At 46.1% G+C, this 11,041-nt stretch overlaps 1 long non-coding RNA gene across 1 annotated transcript; it reads left to right on the plus strand.

The window, feature by feature from the left end:
* The first annotated feature begins 521 nt into the window (after nt 1-521).
* Nucleotides 522-5,945, plus strand: LOC109293021. The gene is made up of 2 exons (XR_002096227.1): nt 522-1,807; nt 2,996-5,945. It is a non-coding gene; the product is annotated as an uncharacterized LOC109293021 (long non-coding RNA).
* Nucleotides 5,946-11,041: the final 5,096 nt, after the last annotated feature.

Raw genomic sequence — 11,041 nt, forward strand, 5'->3', positions numbered from 1 at the left:
ATAGTTTCAACCCAAAATCGTAAAGTGCTTGAAATGTGGCCAGGCACCCCGAAATGTCCATGCCTCTCGGTAAATCTCTGGGCCTTTCTGTTTCGAGCTTGCTGTGAAATCGGAAATCAAGCGTGCTGGAATTTGCAGAACTTTTCATTTCGTCATTCGCGCGTCCTAATCCGCAAACCTGTTTCATGTCCCAAAGTTTTGCTGGATGGTAGAAAAGACAAGGAAGGGAGCGGGCTGTTCTACAGGGCATTTTTATCATTGCTTAGCTGATTAATGGAAAACGCTAGCTGGAAGGAATTATGACATGCTGATCACCCTAAAATATACAGAAAAGACAGGTGGGGTAGGCTGTCCTAATAAGCAAGGAGGCATATGTTTCGAAAAATGTGGGGGGAAACAGTCCTCTGAGTCTTCCCCCCCCACCATATCTTCAGGATGCAAGTCTTTGGACTTGGGTAGCAGACAGCAAAATAGTCATCAGATGTGCCAAACCCACACCCTCTGCATTATTTTGTGACAAAGTCAATGACTTTAAATAGCTCCATTGGCCAGGTCTTACTAAATACAGGGGTTAAGAAAAGGCCTTTGAAATGTTGCATCCTTCCAGCCTGGTCACAACAACTCTTTGGTGTGTGGCAGAACAGAAACCAGACTTGGTGGACAGACAGAAAGGAGAAGATGTCCTTTCAAAGGAGACGCTCTCGAGGATCAGCGGATAGAGAGAGGCAGGGTCTGCAGAGAAAAGAACGGCAACCTGTTCCCCAGACCAGCACAGATAACAAGGCCACATTGGACCTACCAAAGCCCAGAGGGAAATGCTCCAGACTGGGTGGATGGATGTATGTCCTGTTGTCATTTTAACCCTTTTTATTCTGAGATGTGCATTTCAGCGGTAGGTAACTACTGTCTTGCTTTGAGGAAACCGGGAGTTACAGCCCTTGCTTGCTGCTCGCAACCCCGAAGCAGGGGCCGGATGCAGCTAAACATGTTGGGGAAACATGGCTGGTAAGCAGGGTTGCTTTAGCTTGGATGCCCAGTCTAAAATCAGGGTGGGATTTCTCCCTAAGTCAAATTAATTCAAGTGTTGGAGGGGAAGGCCCCCGGGAGGGAGGAAGGGTCCAAGCTACAGTGAACAGAAGGAGTAGGATGCATGCTGTAGGGTTACATGCTGTATTTCTGCCTTCTTCAAGAGCTTCCCAAACTAAATATAGCCTAGTCCTGGAAAATTCATCAGCGTGTAGGTGTGTGTCACGGGGGGAGGAGAAGGGGAGGGGGGCAATGAAAAGCTGCTGAGGGTGGTTTTGTGGAAATACTGGAGAGACAGAAGCACAAATTAGTCATGGGAGAGACCACTCAGTCATTGGATCTAATTGTTCGAGTGATTCATCCACAAGAAACCGCTGCGTTGCCTGACGTCTTGCAATTCGTTCTTTATTTAGAAAGCAGCTTGGCTTTACCATGAATATGTGGATTTTTGTCCCAATGGCTTTTTGATAGCTGGGTGCCTGCTCCATCCTTGTATTATCATCATTTCTAAACCGCAAAGTTCAAAGAAAAAGAAAAAGCAGCAAAATTATGGGGTTTCTCATTCCTCAAGATCTGGGTGGAATGAAGCTATAATCTTGCAACATCAAAGGGGAATCTATAGTATGTGCCATTTTCAACGCCGATATTTGTGCAGCGAAGGTTTATAAAGGGGAAGGCGGAGCGCTTCTACCGCTCTGACTGCGATGTGGTTAACTGTGGACTGGAATGGAGTGAAAGCAGGGGAATTGGAGGTGACGGGAAAAATCGGTGGGCCTGAAAGGTGAGAATTGGCAATTCCCTCCTTGCTTTGCTATATATGCACAGAGCAAGCGACACGGCATCCCCTGGAGAAGGGGCACAACGTGCTTCATGGTTGCATTTTGGAGCCAGAGAGCACAAAGCTGTTAAGTTATTTGCTCAGGGTCTATAATTGGCTTCACGTCCCCCAAACCTCCCAATAAATTCCACGACCATAAGATCATCTTTTTACCCGTTGAGGACCATTGAGTCACAGTGACGGAGAAGTGGGAATGGACTAGCTGCCCTGATGCCTGTCCAGGCTTATTTCTGAGTGTGCACAGCTTTGTCCAGGCTAGTCTGAAGTGATTCAAGCAGTGGGCTTCTCACCACTTCCTTTGCGAGCCTGTGCCGTGGCCTAATACCTCTTATTGTCAGGATTATTTTCCTGACAATTAGCAGGGATTTTGTGCTTCTTCAATTCTGTCCAGCAATCCTATTCATGCCCAACTTAAATAGGTCTCTGCCTCTGGGGTGTTTGCAGACTTCACACATACGTGGTTGGCATGCATATTCCCAGCCACACTTCTTCCACGTGCATTTACCCTGGCCAAATGACGAAAGTCTCTTCAAAACCATGCATGGGGCCTGGAGGGGTATAGGACGGCTCTAGTACCAAAAATGCACAGAAGGGCTGCAGAAACAGTTTTTCTTTCTAGGAACTTTCTATGGAGCAAGGAGGTGGGACTGCCATACTTTTCAAGCCAGGCTGGCAAATGTTATTCCACATTTTCTAGGCTAATATTTACAAGCAGTTCCTGCAGACTTAATGTACTCACTTTGACTTCCCAAGATGTGCAGCCATTCTCCCTCTTTCGTTCTGGGAAGCACTCCTGACAATTTCTTCTTGGGAAGCAACTCTGAATTTTTATTTTTATTTTGTTGGTAGGACCTATCTGTCCATAGCTGGTTTGGAAAAAAAAAAATTGCATGAACTTGGACTGCAAAGCCAGTTAGGAGCCTAAAGGGTACAAACATTTGAATGCTGGTTAATCATCAGATGTGGCAGAGAATTTATCTTACAAACAGGAAAGTCTAGCTTCTGTGTGTTTTATTACCCAATATTTATTCAATAAGTATTTCTCCAACGGCACAGGGTGGGGACATGATAATGATGGGAGACAAACTGCTGGATACAATTATTGCAGATTCATCTTGATTGTTGTTTCAGGCTCAGAAATGTAGGAGGGCAAGACTATGGTTTCTAGAAGAGCTGAGGTCCACTAATTTAACTTCTCCTTTAGAGGCACATAGCAGCACGCGAAAAGCCAACCATTGCTGAGAAAAACATGCATTCAGGCTCCAACAGATGGTTTGTGAAGTGAACTTGTGACATTAGAAACATGCAAAAAAAAGTGCTTGCACAGAAGGGTAAGACTTACATTGCATCTGCTGGTTTGGCTTTTGCCCATCCAGATGGATCTCTGGGGAAAATCACAGGAGCCTTTTTTGTGGTTATGTGTAAGGAAACAATCAGAGAAGTGCCAAAATCCAGATGAAAACTTTCCCACCAGAGATGCACCCAAAAAAGTTCAGACCCAGAGCTAAATACTGTGGCTTGGGCCCATCTCTAAACTTCACAGACATGATGATGATGGACACCATGCAACCAAGAAACCTGGCTGTTGCTTTGATAATGACAATCTCTATTTAATGCAAGTTTAGTTGAAATATAGGCTGAAGAAGGATCTTTCTGAGCTAACTCCAGCAAAGACCACAACCCCCTGGGCAAATCCATGGTTTTCTGCACTGCTTATCTGACCCCTCCAAACTCCCAAGTCCCAATTTGGTGCTGTGACCACTATCCTTATTGCCTCCCAGGATTGTATGAGACAAGGTAAATCCCTTGCAAGCTGCGACATCAGGGAACATGCAACTGTGCTGCATTTGTGGAGCATGACAACACCCAGAAAACACATGGTGAAATCCCGGCAGACCTCTCAGGCTGCAAAATATCATGGGACCAGTCCTGGAGGGAAGCAGCAAATGAAAATGTTCCAGAGGTGAACTGGATTCAGATGTCTCACAAGGTCACTTCTATTCAAACCATACCCCTCTTGCACTTCTGTCCACCAGCACCCTTGTGGCATGCAGTAGGCTTGAAGTCATTAGCATTTGGGACTCGGCTAAAGGGAAGGCAATAACACTGGAAAAAGAGAGGAATGGAAAATCTGCTCACTTTATTAAAATATTTCCTGTGAAAACAATTCTCTTTGATGATTAGGAGAAAAACAAACTCCACCTTATTATTTATAGGTCACGGTGATTTGTTTCTTCCCAATGGGGTATGTCTTAGTGTCATCGGCTGGCAGGGACCAGGCTTATTTCTTACTCAGTGCAGCAGAAATCTGGAAAAAGGGGCGCATCTGAGGCCCCAGCCGCTTGTGGCAACATAATCATGTTATAAAAAATTGGACTGCAAAGCGAAAACAAGTGGCTGACTAGAGCGAGGATGTGTTATTTTTATTTATGCGTCTGTAACTGTCTTTCTGGAAGATGAGCTTTAATCCTTCAGCATGGTCGTGTATTTTCCATGTTCTGGATTGCTCTGACAAAGCATATTTTGGTGTGCTGCCCGCTGATTGAATCGGGCTGAATTCCTGGTGCAAGTTAAATTGCCCGGTGCCACATGAGGTGTTTTCAATGCAATGCGATCGGGCTCCTCTTGTGCCATCAGAAATACATACTGTGCAGCAAACAGAGATGGACCTAGATTCAGAGCCATGACTGAGCAACAGCTCTGTCTGGAGGTTTCACTCCTCTTCTTCCACTTTTAATTACTTTAATTAGCATCCCTATAGTGCCTAAGAGCTCCAGGCAGCATAAACCAGGGCCTCACCTGCTTGGTGCTGTACAAACACAGCACAATATGACCACCTCTGCCTCCACAGTGCTATTTTTCTTCTCTAGATTTGATTGCTGAGGGGAAATGTCCCTGCAAAGAAGTGTGAACTACTACCGAGACAGAACGGCAAAGTTTTGCACCCCGGATAAGTGCATGCTCAGGACTGACTCTGCATTGGCCTTTATCTGGGGCCATCTTACAGATGTGCAGAGCACCTAGTACATTTTGGATATGTGGATCATCTTCTCCCTGATGCAAGCTGAGTTGTGTCTTACTCCAAGAATGGGTCACTTGTTATCAGTCAAGTCCATGCAGGAAGATCTGGTCTAATAATAATAACCATACATCTTGCTGGTCTGAATGTCGTAGCTTGTTCAGAAAAGTGGAAGCAATAGATGGGTTATCATTAATAAGAGGAAGGAGGAATAAAGAGAAGTAAACTCCCATGACATGGATTTTGATTACTTCCACAGGTTCCAGGCTATATTGCAGACTGTGCCAAGTCAGTCTGGTTCGTTCCTACTATTTTTCCTGTCTTCATCTCCTATTTGCAATATCTTCTTGGAAGCTGGAACATCAGCAGCTTTCGAAGATAGCTTTGTCCTTTGACATTTGGCAGAGGTGGGTTTTTTCCATTGTGTGCAATGGAAGTAGAGCGAGCAGTTTGTTTTGAACAGCCACCTTGAGTTCAGCAGAGCCAGCTGCCAAGCCGATCTCTATCTATCTTCATGCATCTTGGTGGACGTGGGACTCGCACAGCTGTAAAGATGGCGTGCATGGAGGCTGCCCAGCTGCGAAACATGCTGGATTTTGCAGGTCCTGCGAAAAAAGAGAGAACTATGCTTTTATTGTCCAGTCCTAGAGAAGTGATTTTGTGGAGGGAGGCCCTCTTCATTGCTCCCCTGTTTGTTTTCCCTTCTGTAAAATGAGGTTTATCCCTGCTTTGGTGGGAAAGAGATTTTGATGCTTAATTAATTGTTCGTAAGAAGCTTTGAATAAAGGCAATTATGGCAGTGAATTTTCTTTCTAGTCTGGAACTTGCACGGCTCTTGCTAATGAGATTAGAACATAAATTTGGAGCCTAAATTACTTGTTGCTTTTTCCCTTCTTCTTTCGAGAGCGCGTGTTTTCTAGGGAGTTGGTTTGTGGCATCTGGCAAGTAACCGTTATGGTAGGCAAGCTCTGATTCTGATCTCATCACCCATTTTAGCGGAGTTAAGTCTGATTTACACTGATGCAACAAGGGAGAGAGTCAAGCCCGTGGTTTGTGCATGTGTAAAAAAAGCAAAAGAAAATCCTGCCTTCATTTCACACAGAAATGGAGGCAAAACTAAGTATGGAAAACTGCTGACGCAATTAGGGAAGGTTTTTTTCCGTCAGCATAATATTTTTTTGAGTCTGGGCCTCGGTTAGATGGCAATGCTTGCCTCTGTGATATATGATTTTCTGTTTCTTCCCTTGCTTTGTGATTCACTGTCGCTCGGCTTTCCTTCAGGTATTTTTACTATATAGTGCCTAGACAAGAAATCAGAACTAGCAGAATTGCAAATCAAGGTTTCTGTGGATTCACTGAATTAGCATATGCATGCACGCCCTATCTCAACCGTCAGATTGAAAAGGACACTAGGAGAAACCTTAAAAATTGTGCCTGACAAATTCACTGCGGTTTTGGTGTGTTTTTCATCCCTCTGCAGCTTTTGCTAATCCTAGGGGGCAATGCGCATATGAACGAGAGACACTTTCTCATCCCATGGTGAAGTGGGCCGTGATATGTGAGTGAAAGATTCTGTTTCCTATAGAGATTATTGCAAAGTTGTGTCCCTGATTTGCTGACCACATCACATGAACTGAACTGCTATTCCAGCTGGCACTTGTTGCCAGCCTTGTTTGGGGGCTGGGGACTGAATGGGGCTATAGACACGAGTCTAGGGAGCTGGTTCTTCTAGGGCTGGGCTGAGGCATGCCACCAGCTTTCCTACACGGTGCCTCTTCTATGAGCAAATGGTTTCCGTTTCCAGGGCTTTTAATCCAAGGGCCTTTCAGCAGCACTAAATTCACATGCTTTCTGCGCCCCCACCCCATCCTTAAACTCATATGGCTGAGTTCATGACAGCTGTAGTTTCCATGCCAATCAGGTGTGAGATCATAATTCAGCATTAGGGCTTCACTCCTGGCCAATGCATAAGAAAGAGCTTGGACAAGGACACAGATGATCTGTTCAGGTGCTAATAATGACAGAAAACAGAAGGCATAATATTGCAGAGAAAAGGGAAAGGCTGCATAGATAGTTCAGAGCAATAATCTCCGTCACAAATCACCTCTCTGTGAATCATCCCTGAACAGAGGTGATATGCCTTATTATTCACTGAACAGCTCAGACGGACAATTCCCAGATTATGTGCTGCTGTCATACGATGTGGGGGAATTGCCTGCCAGCCACCAGATAACTTGCTTAGCACTGGCTCTGATCTGTGGCTGAGCATGAAAAACTTCTCGAACTCAAAAAGCAACCGGCTTTCTGGGGTGCCTTTTTTCCTGGATGTTTGCATTCACTACATTTCACTACCTGATGGAGATCGTCAAACATATTGGCCACTTATTTTCTGGATTTTTTAAAAATGCCCACCGCTAAAGAACGACTGAAGAAAGCGATCCATGAAAATGCCTTGCAAATCAAATGTATTTGGTGATGGCAGGTGGGATTTGGGGGGTGCTAGATAAATATTTGACTCTTTGTAACCAGCATAGTCTTTTATTATTTTAATTATTCCATGTTAATTATTCCATTTGGATCCCAGGCCAGATTCTGGTTTGATACGAGTCAACAGAGGTCTGTTCGCTCCAGGGGCATCAGGCCAATTTTCACCTGCTGAACGTCTGGCCCATTCTGTTTGAATGCTCGGCTCTTCAAAACTGGCACGTTCGCTTTGGGATTTTCCAGTTTGCTATTACAAGCTTAATTTTTTTTTTTTTTATTCCCCTACTGCTGTTTAGGAGAAAGAAACAAGTCTGCACAGGAATCGAAATCATCTGGAAAACGACTGGGCTGGTAACTGGAGCTCTTGCTGTTCAGCTGAATTTTTCAGGGCCGGATTCTCAGCAGTGTACATTGGAGGAGCTGCTTGGATTTCGGTGAGGGTGGGCTGATTTACCCCACCCCTGAGCTATTATCTCTCGGGTTCCTATTTGAGCAGCGAAGCGGGTTGGCACGCAGGATCAGTGTCGCTTGCTCTGTTGTGCTGGCCTAGCTTAATTTTCTTCCGTTCGCCCTGCAATGGGCTGTCCAGCGCGCTCGAGAAAACGTCTCCCTGCCTTCCCCTTGCTGGCATGCTGTTGCAACTGCCCAGTTTCAATGCCCCGGTGAAGGGGACTATTAAAGCGTTAATGGGATTTTCATTTGCAGCTGGAGCAAAACAGAATGAGGTCTCCTTTCCAAACAATGAGCTGTTTGTATAATCAGCCATGCCAGCCACATCTGGGACAAGCAGACTAATGAGATTCTGGCATTCAAGACATGGAGAGGCCCAAGTCAGACAACACCTGTAGCTCTGTACAAATCAACCGTGGTTTGCAGGGCTTGTGGGGGGTCTCTAGAAAAACAGCTACTAGGCATGGTTTCTACCATGGAGTTGGACGTTGCTTGGTTTAAGTATTATGGTGCAATGGGAAGAAAAGTCTGGCAAGGCTTTATGATAATGAATCACTCAGTGACTGTCACTAATCCTGCCACTCGCCCTAGTTCTATAGCATTATATGGCTATTAGGACATTTCCTTTCACTATTACTATGTGATGGCAGCGAGCGCGCCTCGCCTCCTCAAAGCATTGCTGTGAAATGGCTACTGTTCCCTACACCAGATGCAGCTGCAAGGGGGGGGAAAAAAAACCCTTGTCCATCTTCTTTGGGACGTTTCAGAAGTGAAGGCGCACTATCAAGGCAAGACAACATGGCTAGGTGCTGCACGCTGAGCACTTTGTGAACCACAAGGAATTTACAGGGAAGTGTAGGTAATGCCTATCTTGAACTATACAGCTTCAGGCTCCTCTTCCATTTGTCTAGCCAGCCTTTACTCTGCTGCTTACTCATGAAAGACATATAATTTAAGGGGCTTTCATCTGGATGATTTTGGAGGGAGTGTCACTGGTATCTTATCCAACTTCCACCTGGCACCATGCAGCTCCTCTGCCAAGGCAGATCTTGTTCCTTTGGGTTAGTGACTGAAAGGAGTTCACCTAACCTGTTCTCCCATCCCTTCACTTAGAGCAGGGGCTGCTTTGTCCCCAATATCTTTTTACGTGCTTGTCAGCCACTCCAGACTCCCAAGGGGAAGGGGTGGCTAAAAGGTGGGGGAAGCCTCTCCTAGCAGCTGAAGGCAGACTCGCCAGGTTGATTTCCCAGCCTGATGCTCAGACTCCCTGGCAGCTGGGACAAGCTTCACATGCCTGAGCCTTCCCTGTAAACCCACAGGTCTTGCAGCACCATGTGAACTCATGGTACCTGCACATGGCCTGCCTCTCTTCAAGTCTCCATGTGAGATATTCACAGTGCTCCTTTAGTCTCTTGGCAGTATAATTGCCTGCACTGGCATGGCTCTTCTTAGTCACTGCCCCCCATTCCCTACTGGCATGGCTCTTCTTAACCACTGCCTCCCATTCCCTAGAAGGGTCCTAAGGGAAAGACAACGTAGGTGGATTATTAATGCTGACTTGCTCCAGGTTTGTTTGGTGGGGAATGATACCCTAGTGAGCTGTCCTCCATGCGTGGTCAAGTCAAGTCAGTCCCGAGGCCGCTGCAACCGTGCATCATTGGTGATTCTTCGGGCAAAGTGACTTGGCGGTGCCCATCTCCTCTCCAGGTACCCCCATGTATAGCCTGACTCAAATGATTCCCTACAGGGAGGCAGGGAGTAGGGTGGCATTTGTCTTTTTGGGCCTAGGCATTTTGCAAGGAGTCAACCGAGGGATAAAGTGCACGAATCAGAAATAGGATGCAGGAGCAGAGGGGGCTGGACTCGATGATCTCACGAGATCCCTTCCAGCCCCAAATGTCTATGAATCGCAGTCAAGTGTTCAACCCCCAAACTATCCCATTATCAACACAATAGTTATGGGCTTGACTGCCATCATCATGACTGTAGGCAGCGGGACACTGCAAAGTGCTGCTTGTTGACTTCCCGGAGAAGGAACCTTAGTAATCCTCAGGTGGATGAAGAGGATTTGAGTCCAGTTCGACTGCAGATGATGAAAACCCCAAGTTTCCTCAGCAACAATGACCCATGACAGCTGAGAAGCCTAGAAGGATACAGGAGGAGGGGAGATCATCAAGGAGAAGGGTTAAGTAAGATCTCCAAGTGGACAAGCCTCAGGCTACCGGCCCTTGGAGAAATCCAGGGAATTTGAGCTATAGGTTGCAATGATGCCAGGGTTTTTTATACCCATGGTGCCTAGTCCAGCAGGGAAACCCAGTAGCAGTAAGAGCAGCACAACCCTGGATTACAGTGGCAAGCTGTGCTACATGCAGCCCAAAGGGCATATCAGTTTTCAGGCATTTAGCAGTCTTTCCAAGTTTTCTCTCTCAGTGATTTGCCAAAGAAGTTTCTGCCACATTGAATCTGGTGATTAAAGGTCTCAGTGCTCATGCATTTGGCTGGCAAGACGAGTCCCCCTATTTCATTTCCCCTTTTTACCTCCTCTCGCACTCTTTTTTAACCCCTGACAAAGCTCTTGTATAGGTGGGCATACTTGTATGAATACATCCGTGCAGATCCCTCCTACCCTTGTTGGCAGGGATGGTTATCTGCATATGGCTATACTGGTGCGGGCAATTATTTCCACTGCAGGTCCACTTAGTGAGTTTTGGTGAAATGTTTACATGCATGGATAAAGCCGCTATACCCATGCATGCAAGCATTGCCTCCTTTTGGCTTGCTTTAGGGCATTGCAACCCTACTTTTCTATGGTTCTGGGATTTGCAATCCTACTTTCTTTCCTGATTTCTAGGGTGATATTTGCCTTTTGGCCCCAGAGCCTTTCCTTCCCCCCAAAAAATGGTCCAATGGATAAGCAAAGCATGGAGAAAGGAAAATACCAGCAGGCAAACAGTGCTCTAGGGTTGAAAACAAATGAAAGCCAGGCTGGCTGGGGGTCCCAAGTCCTTTGAAAGGCCATTGCAACCCATTCAGATGAAGAAATGAGAGAGCAGCGGCTTGCAGCCTTGTGTGCAGCTCTGTTTCCTGCCGCTGGCTGGATTCAAACTTGCCGCTGAGCCCTGCCTCCTTTCCAGCTCTGGGGGCTGGTTGGAGAAAGCAGATCAGGAAAGAGATCAAGGCGTAGGGAAGGGGGGAAAAAAATCACCCCATGCCACACATTCAAT

This window comes from Gavialis gangeticus, unplaced genomic scaffold (genome assembly GCF_001723915.1).
Source record: "Gavialis gangeticus isolate Ggan-Ray unplaced genomic scaffold, GavGan_comp1, whole genome shotgun sequence".
Taxonomy (NCBI): Eukaryota; Metazoa; Chordata; order Crocodylia; family Gavialidae; genus Gavialis; species Gavialis gangeticus.